Genomic DNA, 16,890 nt, shown 5'->3' with positions numbered 1-16,890 from the left:
AATGGCCTCATACGCTCGTGTGTTAGGTCGTGTGCTAGCCCATGTAACTGCTTGACTTGCAACCCTTTGAAAGCTACAGGGGACACACGACTGTGTTGCATGGTCGTGTGTCATACACGGCTGAGACACACTCCCGTGTCCTAGGCCGTGTGGATGAAAAATAGGCCATTTTCAAGCCATTTTCCTCACCCAAAACATAGTCACTTATAAAAGCCATATGCACCTATTTTCATGCATCCAAAGTGTACCAAACACATGCATATTCAAGCTAGATCATTATAGTATTTAATCATTTAACCAATATGCCTAAAATGCACCTCAATCACCACAATCGAACATGCTTATAGATTTGCCTAATTTAGCCATAAATCAACTAACCATTGTCACTAATCCCATGCAAAAACTTACTGCAATGTTCTCATGCCAAAATCATACTCAAATATACCAATTTGGACATTTAACACCTATCATCACTATACCTAAGCAAAATTGACCATAAGTCAGCCGTATCCAAACATACCAAATTAGCCATTTATCAACTCAATATTTACTATCTATTGTCATACCATCTCATACCACAATGACCACATTCAAACACATCAAAACAACTATTCATAGCATGCATTTAACTTACCATTCTGACATCCACCGTTTAAGCACCAAAATGCCAAGATGTCATCAATTATAAAACCACACATATACAAGCCAACATGATAACTAATTCATTAAACAAAATACCACATTTACAAGCGAAACATAATGGCTATTTAAGCAAGCACAAAACACCTATACATGTCATTATAATTATGACTCAAAATCATGAAAATCTATCAATATAGCCGATGGATAGTGTGATGGATCTCTGACAAGCTTCCAACCTGTACAAGTTTTCAATTATCTAAAAGCATGAGAAAAATAACACAAAGTAAGCATATAATGCTTAGTAAGTTCATAAATCATAAACAATGCTTCCCATTTCAATGTATAAGCTTATAAGTAATTTATGAATTAATCCAACATAGCTTGGTACAAGCCTAAGCATCAACAACAACTCAAGTTAGTGATTAAACTCATAACTTAGCAAATTCACCATTTGATATAATAGCTTTCATGAACATAACATATAAGCATTCACACTTTTCATGAACATGGCTATACATGCTTTACTCATAAACACTTATTGTTCCTTCCCTTTGTATACCTATTGAACCACTTAGGATAATATCGGATACGCGGGAATCTCACACACTGCGTGCTAACATATTGTTGAAACCATTTCTTCCTTTTCCTTACATAAATGTTCTCTCTCGAGCCATAAATGAGTTTGGTCACATAAGCTGTCAGTCAGAACATAGCTACACGGTGCTACTCACACAAGCTGTCAAGTATCCGCAACACATGCCAAAACTCAACCACCGGTAGGACGTTTAGGACCACCACCCGAAACATGGTAACCCTAATGTTATTTGTATCCTATATATTCCTAAGGTTCAAACGGGGTTTGAAAATTGTTGAAACGTCACTGGATTTTTCTGTAGAGACATAATATAATAATACGACAAAATATCATTTAAATCAACATATTAAAACACTATTTAAACATGCGAGCTTACCTCGATCGTAAATGAAGAGATAAGATAAACTAGTCCGACACTTTTTCTTTCTCCCTTTCTAAACCCGTACAACGCTTATCTTGATCTAAAGAATCAAATTCACCCTTACAACTCCGTAGGTAAACCAAGTTCGGCACGATTAGATGCTGTAAAAACAACATAATTAGAATCTTAACATACTATAGGCATAAGGCCTCTTTTCCTAATCAAAACACTTGCTCGAGAGATTACCTATCATCTGCCTTGATCAATCACACTAAACTGTTGCAAGAGATCGCTTAGAATCCTTAAAGACTACCTGTATCCCAACCGTATCTCGTTAACTAATACCATACGCGCAAATAAATGAACCAAGTGTATAGCAACTTACCGAAAACCTAGACTAAGAAGAGGAAAATGAAATAACTAATGCATAATGAGTAAAACTCAAAACCAAAATTAGCACCAAACCAAAGAGTCGAGAAAGAACCAAAATGGCAACCATTACCGAATCAGGGAGTAATTGAAAACCCTAAAATTGAATTCCATCAGTGCCTAATTGCCACATTCGGCCTACTACTCCCTCATACCTCAACCTCTCTTAATTCTCTCCTAAAATCTCTCCACCATATTCTCCTCAACCACCAATTCAAATTCCACAACAACTTTGTAGTATTTCAGTCAAACTCTACTACCCTCACGACATAGGTAGCAAAATAAATCCCACATTGCATAAACCAAGACTCGAACTTCAGACCTCAGACACCAGCAACACCCCACTTATCCCCTGGGCCAGAAGACTCTTTTCTGTCAAGTTTTTCCCTTATTTACTTAAAAACCTACTACCTAGAGACAGTGCTCATTCCTTAAAAAACAAAACTTTTTGTACTTCTTCAGGCTTGAACCCAAGACTTCTCAGACACTTCCCAGAACACTCAGCCACTGAGGCAAGCATGCATTTGTGTCACATTCTTGCACTACTAAATATTTATGAGCAACTTCTTAATTGTTCCCATGCTCAAGACCTAATACTTCTAGGCCCAAAATTTGGAGCGTTACAATTCATCCATCCTTAAAGAAATTTCGTCAACAAAATTTCCAACTATCAGATCAGTCGCATAACAAAGACTACACCACTATGCTCCCGCTGCGCACTCTAGTTCCAAAACACCATCACCTTAAATTGAGTGTTTTCAATCCATTCTTAGATAGACTGGAATAGTACGTGAATCTAATACTTAGTCGCACAATCATGAGACCCAGCTCGAGCACCTCCATGGCCTCCGCCACAGCCTTTTGTACCCCTTTTGCGAGTACCTCTGATGTTCATATTTGATAAACCGTAAATTATACATATTTCTACCCCATGTTTAATGCATGTTATGGATGATTTCCCATTAGAATTGGTGAATTTGATGCTCTAAATGCTTTAATTTCATGTTTTATACTTAAAAGAGCATAGAAGAGCAAAAGGAGCGTGAAACGGCCCAAAAACGGAGAAAATGGGCCAAGGTATGAAATCAACATAGCCTGGACCTACTCACATGGGCAGACCACACGGCCGTGTCAATTTGGCAGGCTCGAGCACGGCCTGAAGTAATCGAACACGGGAGTGTGCCACGGGTGTGTCCCTATCGCACCCAAGTTGTGTCCAATTCGGAAAAGGCTAATTTTGAGGGCTTCTAGGCATTCCAAAGCCTATAAATACACCCTAGAGAATGAAGAAAAGGGAGACGAAGAATAGGGGGTAAGGAATTACGCCAATGAAGCCGATTGATCCATCTTAGAAGTCGGATCCATTATCAAGACTGAAGATCTCTCCTTAATTTCCCTTCAGGATTTTTGGGTTTTCTTTATGTTTTGTATTCTTTGTTCTTCCGCCATGTTTTCTTATTTAGTTATGAACTAAATCCCCTAAATACCTAAGGGGAATGAAACCTAAGATGAATCTTGTTATTATTTTCTAAATCATATGATAAATATTTAACTTGTTCTTAATTATGTGTTCTTAATTCTTGCTTTGATATCCCAGGATACTAATTCAAGACATGCTCTTATTCAGAGGAGAAATAGACCCTGTTTAAGAGTACATTTATCATAATTAAGCGGAGTTGATTGCATGCCTAGACATAGGGTGGCAAGATTTTGCCGGATTAGGGTGAAACTTAATAAGGGGATCCATAGATCGAGTTAATGCAACCCTAGAGTGTTAATTAGAGAAAAATCTCGATTATTCAATCTAGGGATTAGACGTTATTATTCTTGAATAAGGATAATAACATAACTTAGGGATCTATACGGAACAAGTTGAATGAATAAATCATCCGATTCGGAGCCAGAATAACAAGTAAAGTCTAGGTGGATTTTTCCTAAGGTCTTGTCTTAAGTCAATCGATTTTTCCCAAAAGCAATTCCCCAATTCTTTTCTCTGTGCGTTCTTAGTTTAGATAATTAGTTAGTTAAAACAAAAACCTCTTTACTCTTAGGCTAGATAATAAAAAGCCAGTCATTACTAGTACTTTTAGTTCCTTTGGGTTTGACAATTCGGTCTTGCTAAAACTATACTACTGTTTGATAAGTACACTTGCCTACATCGCAATAGTAGTTATTTTAAGAACGTGTAATTATAAATATTTAAAACCTATCACGAAATCACGCAATCAAGTTTTTGGCGCCGTTGCCGGGGAACTAAGATATTAGGAATGCTCAATTTTTATTACTTTAGCCATTTATTTTCTTGCAATTTAATTTTATTTTGTTATTAGTTTTATTTATTAACCTAATCTTTCTTTCTCTTGGCAGGTTTTTATAGTTTATGACAAGAAGAAACCCGTCAGGACCATTACTTTTTAACGAAGAAATCGATCGTACAGTTCATAGAAACCAAAGAGAAATAAGGCACAGCTTAAGATACATGTAGAACGAGCAAGAAGATACATGTAGAACGAGCAAGAAGATGATATTCAACCCCCAACCGAAGAGATGGCTGAAAACCAAGGCAATCAGCTACCTCCTACAATTACGGTTAATCAAAATCCTGCTCCACGCACTATGTATGATTATGCTAAACCTTCTTTAAAAGGAACTGAATCAAGCATAGTTAGACCTGCTGTAGCTGCAAATACTTTTGAATTAAAACCTAACACTATTCAAATGATACAACAATTTGTTCAGTTTGATGGTTTGCAGGATGAGGATTCCAATGCTCATTTAGCCAACTTTTTAGAACTATGCGATACATTTAAAATTAATGGCGTTTCTGATGATGCCATACGTCTTTGATTGTTTCCCTTTTCATTAAGGACGAAAGCTAAACAATGGTTGAACTCGTTACCACGAGGGTCAATTACTACTTGGGAACAAATGACCGAAAAATTCTTACTAAAATATTTTTCATTGGCTAAAATGGCTATATTACGTAATGACATCTCTTCTTTTGTGCAGATGGATTTAGAAACCCTCTACGATGCATGGGAGAGATACAAGGACTTACTGAGAAGGCGCCCTCACCATGGGTTACCACTTTGGCTCTAAGTTCAAACATTCCATAATGGTCTGAATCCTTCGACTCAGCAAATGGTTGACGCAGCTGCTCGCGGAACCATTAATAATAAAACACCTGAAGATGCCTATGAGTTTATTGAGGAGATGTCACTGAATAACTATCAGTGGCAAGTCATGAGGACAAAGCCAACGAAAACAGCTGGTGTTTATAACGTCGATTCGATCACCATGCTGTCAAATCAGGTAGAACTTTTGAATAAAAAGATTGATGGTTTTCTTAATTCTTCACAGGTTCACCCAGCAATGCAGTGTGAAGCAAGTAGCTGTGGAACAAACCATTTAAAATACCAACCTTATGGCCACAGCATGGATAACGAGCAATTAAACTACATGGGTAATAATCCTCGACCTCAAAACAATCCATATAGTAACACTTATAATGTAGGTTGGAGGAACCACCCCAATTTCTCGTGGGGCGGTCAAGGAAATCAAAGGCCACAACATCTTCCGGGCTACCAACAACCACTCTACCAACAGGAAAAGAATCCAAACCTTGAAGAGATGCTCTCAAAGTTTATATTAGTGTCAGAAACCCATTTTCAAAACACTGAGACAACACTTAAAAATCAACAAGCGTCAATCCAAAACCTCGAAACTCAGATAGGCTAGCTTTCCAAACTAATCTTCGAACGACCACAAGGTAGTTTGCCAAGTAATACTGAACCAAACCCAAGGGAACAACTCAAAGCAATTATTATTCAAGATGAAGGAGTCGTTGAGCCTGAACCAGAACCGAGGCAAGAAACTGTGGTAAGCAAAGGTAAAGGCGAGGTAGATCAAATTACAAACAAACCAGTGACTGTCGAATATAAACCTCGTATGCCGTACCCCAACGCGACAAGGAAAGACCACTCAGATGAACAATTTGGTAAATTCCTTAAACTCTTAAAAAAATTACATATTAACTCACCATTTATTGAAGCTCTATCGCAGATGCGAAATGCAATGAAATTTTTAAAGGAGCTTTTAGCAAATAAGTGGAAGTTGGACGAGGCGTCGCATGTAGAGCTGAATGTAGTTTCCTCGGCCATTCTCCAAAATAAACTACCCAACAAACTAAAAGACCCAGGGAGCTTTACTATTCCTTGCTTAATTGGTAGTTTAGATGTTAATCATGCATTAGCTGATCTAGGGGCTAGTATCAACGTCATACCTTACAAAATGTTTAAGCAACTAGGTCTCGGGAAACCCAAACAGACTAGTATGAACATTCAATTAGCAGATAAAACTATAAGATTCCCTAGAGGTATTATTGAAGATGTGCTAGTTAAAATCGATAAATTTATATTTCCCGTTGACTTTATTGTTCTAGACATAGAAGAGGATAGCAACAATCCCTTAATTCTAGGAAGACCTTTTTTAGCAACTGCTAAAACCATCATTGATGTTGGCATATGTAAACTCACACTCGGTGGGAGATGAAACAATCACCCTTCAAGCTCGCAATTTTGGCAACACATGAAGAATTGAAGGTGATCATTTATCCCATGCTACTAAACCTAACAATATGGTGAAACCTACTTTGCAGAAAATGAGTCTGAAGGAAGAACATGAGTCGTTCTCAAGCAATAGTAGAGGACCTGTTCATGAAGATCGAAGACTACAAATCGAGGAACTCGATGAATGGCGAACGCACAAACCAAGAACACCCGATAAACCGAAACTACGCCAAAACGAGCCCGATACCTCTCCAAATCAACTTAAGGTTGGTGATAAGGTCTTATTAGATGCCGCAAATCCCCACATTGTCACTACCACACCGAATGAGGAAATCTCTCTTACGGTACTCAGTATTTTTCCATTCGGTACGGTGGAGGTGAGTCATCCCAAGTTCGGCACTTTTAAGGTAAACAACACTCGATTAAAACCTTATTTTGATGAGATTGATAGCAGGAATGAGGAGTATAAACTCCTCAAATCACTATGACCATTCACTGAAGAGGTAAGTCGAGCTTAGACTATAATTAAGCACTTCTCGGGAGGCAACCCGAGCACTAACAATATTAATTTCTTTAAATTTTGGTATTTAACTCCTAACTTATTAATAGAAATCTTAAATACAAGTATTTTCACAGAGACATGGCCAAGCACACGGGCTTGCTTAAGGCCGTGTGGAAACAGGGCAAAAGATTTCGCCAACATAGGCTACGATTAAATGCCATGACTATATGATATGGCCGTGGTAGAGCCTACCAAAACAACACGGGAGTGCGACACTCCCGTGTGGAAGAACCATGGGCAAACCTGCCAAAACAACACGGGCGCTCGACACGCCCGTATGAAACACCCGTGGTTGAACCTGTTATGTAACACCCCAAACCCGTGACCGTCACCGGATTTGACCACATGGTGTTACCGGGCTTACTTCCCTTTATTTGTCTCTCTGAAATATTTGATTTCTGTTCCAGGCAGGCTAGTTAACTGCGTCACTGTCACCTTAAAAGTCATATCTCGAGTTCCAGAACTCGAAAATCAGTTCCGTCAATTTTACCTGAAACTAGACTCATAATACCATCTACACATTTTTTTTCTAGAATTTTTGGTAGAGCCAATTAGTACAGTTTATTAGTTAAATTCACCCCTGTTTCAGAGTTCGACTACACTGACCTTTGCGCATTACGACCTGGATATCATCTCGTACAGAGCTCCAATGATCATGCCATTTGTTTCTAATGAAACTAGACTCAAAGGGGAATCTATGAATATAAGGCATGACTCCTAATTGTTTCTGGATAATTTATACTAAATTTTCAAAGTCGAAACAGAGGATCCAGAAACTGTTCTGGCCCTGTCTCACAAAATCTCGAATATCTCTTAAAATACGACTCATATGGTCGTTTCGTTTCGTCCATATGAAAATAGATTCATCAAGGTTCAATTTCATAATTTATTCACTATTTAATTCTACTTATACTATTTTTAGTGATTTTTCCATCTCACCTCACTACTGCTGGCAGCATCTGTTACTGAAGCAAACAATGACTATTTCATAATTCTTCCATGGCCAACTATTTCATCATACATAATACAACTATAGCCACCTTATCAAAATTAAGGTTTCTAAGGCTCGTGACTATAGGTTTTAGGATCACACTCAACCGACCACATAGGCCATTTTCGCATGGCTTAAAGTTTACAACCCACAATTCAACAAAACAAAATAGCCTATACATGCCAAATGTTCTCCTAGTTTAGCTACGAAGACAATACCAAAAGATTTCCAGCGGTGTGATGACTTCAACGACGGTTCCGAAACGCATAACGATATGAGTCCAAGAGACCTAAAATGGGTGACAAGAAAACACCGAGTGAGTTTATAACTCAGTAAGTCATAAGCATTCATCAACCATCCATTAATAAAATTATCACAACATGAAACGATAAACGACGCTAGGTACTTCATCCATATCAAAACTATACCATAATTCCTCGGACCTTTCGGTTCAATCTCTTACCAAGTCATACATCCACATTTCATATTCCGTACAATAAGATATTTGAGGCATTTTCACACACCAACTCATTTTCACCATAATCATACAATTGCAATCATCACATAGATTTAAAGCTTACCAAGCTCAACCCCGAGCATGAGCATATTGCCTATTCGTCATGAGCTCAAGGTACTTACCCGATCCGCTGTCCGGGATTAACTCGATAATGTCGCACACTCGGTGCCAATTGTAATGCAAGAGCATATAGTGAATCCGCACACTTAGTGCTATAAAATCAGCTTCGCACACATAGTGCTATATAATAAAATTCGCACACTTAGTGCTATAAAATCAGCTCGCACACATAGTGCTATATAATTTGAGCTCGCACACTTAGTGCCATATATTTCCAGCTTGCACACTTAGTGCCATTCTCGTCACCGTACACACTTATTGCCCGCACACTTAGTGCCGAAAGCAAATTTTCTACACTTTTCACTATCTCTTTTACATTCATCAATATCATCTTTTCATACACATACATTCGTATATATTTCATCTCATTAAACACAATTGCATAGATATTACGATCATTTAATCAATAACAAATATATGCTTAATGACTTACCTTGTGTTAGGTAAAACGGTTCCAACTCAACTATTCGATGCTCTTTCCCTTGCCTTTGCTTGATTCTCCCCCTTTAACTTCTTGTGCTAAATCAATAAGTTAACTAGTTTAACCGTCTTGCTAAATATTTATATCAAAATATTAATAATTTCATAGCATAGGAGACACATGACAAATTCATATATTTCTACTTTATGCTTTTGAGCTATTCGCTAATAACCTTATGCAATCACCATACTATCGTAGTCCAATCACACATGCATATCCATACTTGGGCATTCGGCAATCACCCTTGTTAGTTTATCATTTTCAGTCGGTTATATGTATAGTAATCCTAAGGTAATATTACGAATGGGCTTACATATATATGCATCTATGGCCAAATGACCAAGCTCAACTCGACATCACATATGCTCCTTATTGATGGTCGAATATGTATATATATATATATATATCAACTATGCTATCACCTTTAACTCATCAAATCACAAAATTTTATCTCATGAACACTTGACCCATTTCTCATGAGAATGAAACAACAAATAAGATGAACATCCCATTTTACCCCATGTGGCGAATGCACCATTTGCTACCCAACTAATGATTTCACAATTACAACCTCATTTCAACCTCTACTTATGCCATATAACATGAAAACAACCTCTACCCCTAACTCTTGATGTACGGCTTAGTGCTCCAAATCTCCATAGTAGTCTTGAGTTTCTTGACATTGTTAAAATGTATGCAAAATTGGATAAACATGTATAAACAAAGGTTTAAACAACACTTCAAGACTCACCCCAACTAGCAAAAGGGTTGTCGAACTTCATAAATGAAGACCTCTCTATTTCCTTCCCTTAGTTTCGGTTTTGGCAAGATGGAGAAGAAGATGAACACTCCTCTTCCATTATCTCTTTTATTAATCTCTATTTCTCATCTATTTTAATTTTACTTGCCAATATAAAATGATAAACAACATAACTTGGTGGGATGAAGCCTTGCTTGGCGGCCACTTAACATGGATTGGCCATTTTGACATGCAAATCCAATCTTTCCTATTTTAATACTATTTGGTCCTTACTCATTTACCTATCATAATTCTCTAAGTCTCTCAACTAAATCCTTTCAAGCAAAATTCACATTCCTCCTATAAAATTAAAACATCAAATTTTTATACAAGTACTATCACACATATAAGATATGCAAATAAAATTTTAAATAAATTTTATGACTCGATTTTGTGGTCTCAAAACCACTTCCCGACTAGGGTCAATTTGGGGCTGTCACATGTTAAATTAACACGGGCGTGGGGCTTGCACACACATGCGTGGGAGAAGCAAACGAAGCTAGACACGGCCGTGTGAACCCACACGCCCAGGGAACACGGGCGTGTACAAAATGTCAGACGCGCCCAAATTTGAAATTCGCGAATCACACAGGCTGAAATTGGGGAACATGGGCGTGTGCCCTGGCCGTGTGTCCCAAAATCTATAAATACTCTGCACTATTCACTTTCTTCCCCATTCAAAAACCCTAACCCTAGCCACTGAAACTCCACACAGCCTCCCTGCCATACCCGTGCACCGCTTCCCACTTCATTTTTTACGCTTAATCTCTTTCCCTTATCATTTGTTTACTTCTTTCACTTCTATTTTACTTATTTCTAATGCTTATTATCAACATAAACTTTATATCTTTTGAACTATTTTTCATTTTTCTATCATTTAATTTGCATTCTTAGGTTAGTTACCATACATTTTGTGTTAAATCAAGTTAGTAGGAACACCTCATACCCATGACATTAATATGTTTATTCTCATGCTATTACCATGCCAATGTATATCATTTAATTTGCATTCTTAAGTTAGTTATCATACATTCCGTGTTAAATTGAGATTAGGAAAACCTTATACCCATTACATTTCTATTCTCATTCTCATTGTATTTGTGGTTGAGTTTGCTTCATATTAATAGTATTGGCTGAAATAGTTAGTTCCAAATCCATGCCTTTTATTTTTTTCGAATTCGTTTACCTATTATTATTATTCTTTATCTTACAGGCTTTTGATGTCGTCTTCACGAGGAGAGAAAACCACCGTACCTACCTTAAAGAAGAGGAAGGGAGTGTCCTCTTTCACAAGTCCCACCGCGAAAATTCGTCACCCTTTCCTACAGTTCCCCCGAGGGCCCCAAGAAGAACTGTTCCAAATACTTCGGGCCCGACCTTTAATTACGGGTCGCTGCATCGACTGGGCTGCTGTAGAACAGGTTCAGTTGGCTGATTCGATTCGAGCCCTCCTAACCACCGACACTTGGGAGCTATTCTTTGGGATTATCGAGCCAACATACCTTGAGCTCACGATGGAACTATGCTAAACATTCCATCTTCAAACCGTAATGACGAACTACGATGATCCTGGTACGGTTCAAATTCGCCTAGGCAGATTAATCCGCCTGCTAAGCGTCCTAGAGTTTGGTGCTGCACTAGGCTTATATACGGAGGAATTCAAGGAGGAGAATGAACTACATGCTCTCAGTCGCCACATACATTTCTCTCCCTCGAAGTGATGGGACACTGTGGCCCTTAGCACAGCCTTCTTCAATCCTAGCCGCTCCAAGGCATCAGTTCTTCCACCATCCCTGAGATACTTACATGCTATTTTAGCTCACACGATTACAGCGAGGCGAGAGAGCACTAGCGTTGTCAACACCCACGACGTCTACTTCTTATGCTGCATGTCGGAAAGGCATGTCATCGACCTTGCCTATTTCATCACCCTTGCGATTCAGCACCAGACGAAGCAGCATCGGAAGGGGGTCATCTCCATTGGCCCCTACATGACTCGGTTGGCGTGACACTTCGGGATCCTCAACACCGTGAACCAAGAATCATCCTTCACCCTCATCAGCCAGATGTCTCCACAAGGCATAACAGCATACTTAGCATGAGGATGATCGAGAGGCACCGAGGAACCTATCCTCCCCAGTATCATCTCGCCCAATTTATCGAGGAGGAGGCCTACGAGGACATTCTTGATGATGTCCCCCCACAGCACAAGGGCCCACCGACTCAGCCACCATCACCCTCTCATCCAATTCATGCGGCGGCTTCATACACTGACATCTCTGAGTGCCTCACTCGATTCAAGCAACAGTGTTTTCAATGATTTGACAATATTGATGCTACTCTACAGCAGATTTGTCAACACCTCCACATCTCATCGCCAGTCCCACCTCGCGAACTATCTAGCAATGAAGATGCTTAAAAACATTTATTTATTATTTTATGTTTTAATTTTTATGAAAACTACTTTTATTTTTACTTTTATTTTTATTTTAGCAGATTCTAGAATTTTATTTTTAATTATCAATTTCGGTTTTTCTTTATGAGTAATTATTCTTCCTAATATCCCTTAAAAAGTTTCTGATTTTATCACAGTTATATAGAGCCCTTAAGCTCATCATCACGTAGGAACTAAAACTCCACCAAGAAAGGTTCTCCACGACTGCCATGTCCTGATCGACCACGACCATAGCTACCACTAGATATAATATTCTTTTGGTGCAGGACTTATGGACTAATAAACCTCTACGACCACCGGAGTATCCTCTCCACTCTTGAACCGATTACTCTCCAGAACTCTAGTTCGAGGAATTCATCAAATAAAATTGTAACGCCCCGTACCCGAGACCGTTGCCGGAGTCGAACACGAGGTGTTAACGGACTTAATTCATTTACTTACACAGTTCATCTTAAAATTTCCAGACAAGCTGGCTAACTGCATCACCGTTACTTTAAAAATCATATCTCGAGTTCAAAAACTCAAAAACTAATTCCGTAAATTTTTCCTGAAACTAGACTCATATTTCCATTTACAAATTTTTTTCTAGAATTTTTTGTCAATCCAATTAGTACAGTTTATTAGTTAAAGTCTCCCCTGTTTCAGGGTTCGACTACTCTGACCTTTATGCATTACGACTTAGATATCTCCTTTTACAGAGCTTCAATACTTATGCCGTTTGTTTCTAATGAAACTAGACTCAAAAAGGAATCTATACATATAAAGCATGACTTCTAATTGTCTCTAGTTTATTTATGGTAAATTTTCAAAATCAGAACAGGGGATTTAGAAAACGCTCTGGCCCTGTTTAACGAAAACTTAAACATCTCATAAAATACGGCTCATATGGTCATTTCGTTTCTTTCATATGAAAATAGACTCATCAAGATTCGATTACATAATTTATTTACTATTTAATTTCATGCCTACTATTTTTAGTGATTTTTTTCCAACTTACATCACTGCTGCTGTCAGCATCTATTTTAAGGTAAATTTTACCTATTTCATAATTTTTCCATGAATCAAATAGCAAATTGACATACATTATTATCGAGGGTAATCCCGATTAGCCATGACGTACGTAGCACTAATAGGACCATGATTGGCCATTCCAATGGCTAGTCATTACAAAACATTTCCATACCACTTAATAACCATATCACAAGACCATAATGTTATACTTCAAAATATACGAGCCATTTTCGCATGGCTATACGAATACACATTACCAAAGGGTACTTAATTAACAACAAGGGTCAGCCCTATGCATGCCATTTTCAAAATTGAACTAAAAGAGTACCAAAAAGTGGCTTAGATAGTGTGGATGACTTCGACTTTGACACTCCCAAGTCCGATAGCTGACGAACAAAATCTATAAAACAGAGAATCAAAGTAACAGAGTAAGCATTTTGATGCTTAGTAAGTTCAAGTAATGAAATTATTTACGACTAAAATATAGCGTTCATATGACTAAATGAATAGTTGCATATACGCATTTTCCCAAAATCATACTTACTTCACACCTCAACCAGTATATTCATACACAGGGGATCAAACCTAGCTAAAGGCCGGAAGTTGTTAATCAATAGAGTGCATACAATCTAAAAAGGAATTAACTTTTCCGATGCATATACGAAACATACCTTATTGTTTGGATTTTATGAGTGTATTAATTGAAATTATTACAGCAAGATCGCTCATTTCCAAACCCAAGTACCTTCGGGATTTAGCCGGATATAGCAATTCGCACAAATGCCTTGGTCTTAGCCGGATATAGTCACTAGCACAAAAGCCTTGATACTTAGCCGGATATAGTCAATAGCACAACCGCCTTGGGACTTAGCCGGATATAGTCACTAGCACCATGCCTTCGGGACTTAGCCGGATATAGTCCGAATAATCATGCACATATATCGATAAATCATGACACATCCATATTTCATTTTCATTACTAAAGCTCAAACACAAGACACTTATCAAACCTTACCAATTTCGGCTCAATAGCCACATACAAAGAGCATGATTTCGAGTGGCTTACTAACATGATCTCTATACACATTCGACTACCCGCCATAAATATAAACTAATCACCTCAATATATAATTCAAGTGGAATCATTATATCTCCGTTTATTCGTTATGCTTATATGTCATGACTTAATCAAATCATAAAACTAAGTTTCATTACTCGAAGACTTACCTCGGATATTTGGTACAGATTCTTGAGAGTGGCTACTCGGTTACTTTCTCTTTCCCTTATCCGAAATTGCCCCTATGCTCTTGAGCTTAAGTTCAACAAATTTTAACTAGTCATTAATCGACTATTCAAGTATTACTTTCAGAATATAATACATATGGATTCGACTTTCACACATATAAATTATAGTAAGCTTTATAAAAATCAATAAATAATTCATTAGCAAATTTTCATTAATGTTTACAATATGCTTACAATTTCCCTATAAGCTGACTTCCTGAGCAACAGTAACTAAAGTTTTTATACCTGGAGCTACAAAACTCCAAATCAATTTCCGTAAATTTTTCTTGACAGAAGACTCATTTATCTATTATCCATAAAATTTTCAAAATTTTTAGTTTAGCCCAACAATACAAGATTTTTCTTAAATTTCACCTTGTTTCACTGTTTGACTAAACTGACTACTATTCACTAATAATCAAATTTTTCATTGTACAGAATTCAAAATATGTTCTCGTTTATTTAATTTGAAACTAGACTCATTAAGGAGTCTAACGATATAAATTTTATCTTAGGGACATTTTTTTACAATTTATACTGATTTTATAAAGACAGAACAGGGAATCTAGTAGTCATTTTGACTCAGTCCCACAATACTTCAAATATCTCAAGATCGGTAACTCTGTTGTTTTTATAGTTTCTTTTGTAAGAAACTAGACTCTTCAAGCTTTAATTAAATAATTTATTCAGCTTCTAACTCAACTCCTACAAATTATGGCAATTTTCCAAAATCACCCTACTGCTGCTGTCCCCAAGCAGATTATTACCAAATCACTCTCCATTCCATCAATTCAAAACACATACATTACCCAACATCATTTTAAATTTGCTATTTCCTACTCTTCAAATTATCAATTACAAGGTGATTTACATCTATATATTGAACCAAACTTGCTAGCACACAAAATTCCTTGACCGAATGTTATAAACCCAAGCCACACATATTGTTCATTTAGACCCTTCAATGGCCACATTCGGCACCTCCCTATGAACAAACCAATTTCAACCTTCAAGAAAAGAAAAGAAATATATGTACTAAGAGCTTCAAACTACTTGGCCGAATATCAAACCTCCAAACAACCAAAACTTAATCCATAGAATGAATAGAACTTGTACTAATCACCTAATTTATACATAAATTTTCAAGGATTTCAAAGTACTTACCTCTTCCTAAACATTAACCAAGCTGAACATGAAACAAGAGAATCCTCTTCTTCTTCCTTCCTCAAGTCACGGCAATGGAGGAGCATGGATGAAACAACTTTTTTCATCACCCTCCTTTTCATTACTTTATTACTAACCTTTTTATTTTATTATTTTTTTAACACAACACATTAACACAAAATGTTTATAATATGTTTAAACCCATTGCATGGCCGGCCACTATCTAAAACTTGGGCAATTTGACATGCAAACCCATCATTTATACAACATGCATTAATAGGTCCTTATAGATTAACCTATCACATTACAAAAGTGTCACACATAAGTCCTATTAACTAAATTCACATGCAATCGACTAAATCGAAGCTTAAAACTTTCACACATTCATATTCACATATTTTAGACAATAAATATCATATTCAAATACTTTGGTGACTCGGTTTATCGGTCCCAAACCGCTTCCGACTAGGGTCAATTTAGGGCTGTCACAACTCTCCCCACTTAAGAAATTTTCGTCCCCAAAATCTTACCGGTAAATAGGTTTGGGTATCGTTCTTTCATGGAGTTCTCGATTTCCCAAGTAGCTTCTTCGATCCCGTGTTTGAGCCATAACACCTTTACTAACGGAACCTTTTTGTTTCGCAACTCTTTCACTTCACGAGCTAGGATACGAATCGGTTCTTCTTAATAACTCATATCGGATTGAATTTCGACCTCGGAGGGATTAATTATGTGCGAAGGATCGATCAGAACGTCGAGCATCGAAACATGAAAAACGTTGTGAATCTTTTCGAGATCGGGGTAAAATCAATCTATATGCCATCGACCAACTCGTTCGGATATTTCATACGGCCCTATGAACCTCGGACTCGCTTTTCCCTTACGGCCAAATCGAGTATCTTTTCCAAGGT

The 16,890-nt window shown here is 37.5% G+C and overlaps 1 non-coding gene across 1 annotated transcript; it reads right to left on the bottom strand.

Moving 5' to 3' along the window:
• Window positions 1–5,003: 5,003 nt before the first annotated feature.
• Window positions 5,004–5,110, bottom strand: LOC128291119 (small nucleolar RNA R71). The gene has a single exon (XR_008280895.1). It is a non-coding gene; the product is annotated as a small nucleolar RNA R71 (small nucleolar RNA).
• Between the last annotated feature and the right edge of the window lie 11,780 nt (window positions 5,111–16,890).

The sequence above is a fragment of the Gossypium arboreum genome, chromosome 3 (assembly GCF_025698485.1).
Source record: "Gossypium arboreum isolate Shixiya-1 chromosome 3, ASM2569848v2, whole genome shotgun sequence".
Classification (NCBI taxonomy): domain Eukaryota; kingdom Viridiplantae; phylum Streptophyta; class Magnoliopsida; order Malvales; family Malvaceae; genus Gossypium; species Gossypium arboreum.
Note: the sequence above shows the minus strand (reverse complement) of the source record. Positions and strands in the feature narration are given on the sequence as shown.